The 2,275-nt window shown below is 39.0% G+C and overlaps 1 pseudogene; it reads right to left on the bottom strand.

Annotated features, from left to right (window-relative positions):
• Positions 1 to 1,074: 1,074 nt before the first annotated feature.
• Positions 1,075 to 1,826, bottom strand: LOC123835958 (small ribosomal subunit protein eS6-like; annotated as a pseudogene).
• Positions 1,827 to 2,275: the final 449 nt, after the last annotated feature.

Raw genomic sequence — 2,275 nt, 5'->3', positions numbered from 1 at the left:
AAAAATATTTTAATTTTTTTTTTTAATCAGAAGAAAAAAGTGAATGTAATCCAAAAATTTGGACCTTGGTGTACTCTAGAGTGTCCTGATTCACCTTTGAAGCATTTGTTATGTGTGCTCTGTTGCTGTGTTTTATTGTGTGATTCTTACATTGGCCTAAGATCTATCTTCCTCTTTTACACCTATGTATTTTCATTGTGTGTCCCTGGCACTTGGCACAGAGCCTGAGACTTGTTAGAAGCTCAATAAATACTTGTTGAATGAATTCATGATTGGATATGTGTCTTTATAGCCAACGAAGTCCTGTGTCCAGTGGTCCAGGGCAAGCTCTGGGTACCAATGTAGCCTATACACCCCTCTTACGCCTTCCCAACCCACGTAATGGGGTTCTGATTCATTGTGCTCTGGCTCACTTGGTTATCTTGTATGGCACCCCAGATTCCCTGGAAATGGGGCTCAGTCTGTCCTCTACTCAGAGACTGGAGCCCTGCCATCCCAGCCTGGACCAGGCAGTCATATTTGAAGGTTTGCCTCATTTACTTCTGTGGTATAGGGTAACGTTTTTGGCAAGCATGACTAGCACTCTCCCTGGCTCCTAAGAGTTCAAGTCCTGTCTTAAGTCAGCCCTTGCAAGCTCTGCTCCAAGACTGGCCTGCAGCAATGTGGTTTCTGGGACCTTTGGTCCTGTTGACCCCAGATGCCTCTTTCTCCACCGTGGCTTGTGTGTCTCTGTAAGACTTCATGCTATCGCCTGTCCTAGGACAAAACAGAAGTTACGGAAAACCTCAGCTGAATACTAAAGTGTTTTCATCCATTAACACCAAGTGATTTTCTTTTCTAAAAACCTGTGATTCAGGTGAAGCTGAGGAATATGAAAGGCATGATCAGTGCATTTTTTATTGTGAAGCAATGTATGTTCATTATTGAAAATTTATAATATAAAGATAAGCAAAAGGAAATAAAAATCATTCAATATATGTTTTTCTTTTTGCTCATCTGTAGTTTCAGTTTTCAACACCGAATATGTTTTTTTTTAAATGTCTCATCTTATTTATTTGTTACTCTTAGCAAATCTCATTTTTGACTGGGCTCAGATGTAGAGGTAGAAGCTCTGAGAGGACGGCCTCTGTCTCTCAGCAATCTGTCCCTAGAGTTTTTCTTTGGCCTCCTTCCTTCTCTTGGCCAAAAGTTTAGCATATTCTGCAACTTCCTCCTTATTTTTCTTAGTACGCTGTTTCTTCAGAGCAATACGCCGATGTTTAAGCTGGAAGACACGTGGAATAACAAGATGCTGAATCCTGGGTCCTTTGTTCTAGATGTCTTACTTTCCTTGTTTAGGGGCTTTCTCACACATACTGGCAGACGTCATCTTCTTTAGAGAGATTGAAAACTATGTGGACTCTGCCAGCCCTTTTGGATCCCAGGCAACAGGTACAGTAATATCAGTGAGTCCAGGAATATCCTCCTTCTTTCCTTTTTTTACAAGGACCAAGCTGAGAACACTCAGATTGGCATCCACAACATAACCATGAACAGATTTGTGTTTTCTTTTTCCAGTTCTCCTTAGTCTGTAACAGGAATGCCCCTTACTCAACAGCAGGTAGACACGACAATGGGTCAAGACACCCTGCTTCATGGGGGAAGCCTTGTTTATCATCCCCTCCACTGATTCCAACCATATTACCCTCCCATTCTTCTTCACTCAGAGCATCAGCAACCACTTCTCCGGCCGTATGCGTCTCATAAAAGGTATGAAGTTTGTGGTCATCGTCCACTTCAGTGAGTTTCTGGCAGCCAGTATCTGGGAAAGAGATGTTCAGTTTCATCCTAAAGCAGCCACCCACCTCCAAGGTGCCATGAAAAAGAGAGAATATATATTACTTTTATCAGAAAGAAGTTATTTTCAATTTTAAAAGAGCTCAGAAAGATATACTTCAAAATATTGGTAGGTTTTTTTTCTGGATTGTAGGATTATAAGTAAATACAATATTTTTCTTTGGACTTCTCTTTTTTTCCTGTCTTTGCAATGAGAAGTATGTTACTTTTGTAATTGAGAAAAAGCAATTTCACAATAAATGTTATTAAGATTAATTGCACCACTCAGAAAGTGCTTACATTTTGGTGTATATTGTTCAAACCTGTTTTCTTAAGTCTAGATAGAGTTTTTATTTTATTTTAATTTTATTATTATTTTTTTAGTTAGAGTTTTTTAAAAAATGGTTATAGTTATACTGTATTGTAACCTTATTTTTAAACTTACTCTCACATCTTTTTT

The sequence above is a fragment of the Mirounga angustirostris genome, unplaced genomic scaffold, assembly GCF_029215605.1.
Source record: "Mirounga angustirostris isolate CCGP_5_RB_7025 unplaced genomic scaffold, mMirAng1.0.hap1 SCAF_12, whole genome shotgun sequence".
Lineage (NCBI taxonomy): Eukaryota > Metazoa > Chordata > Mammalia > Carnivora > Phocidae > Mirounga > Mirounga angustirostris.
This window is presented reverse-complemented; position numbering and strand designations above follow the sequence as displayed.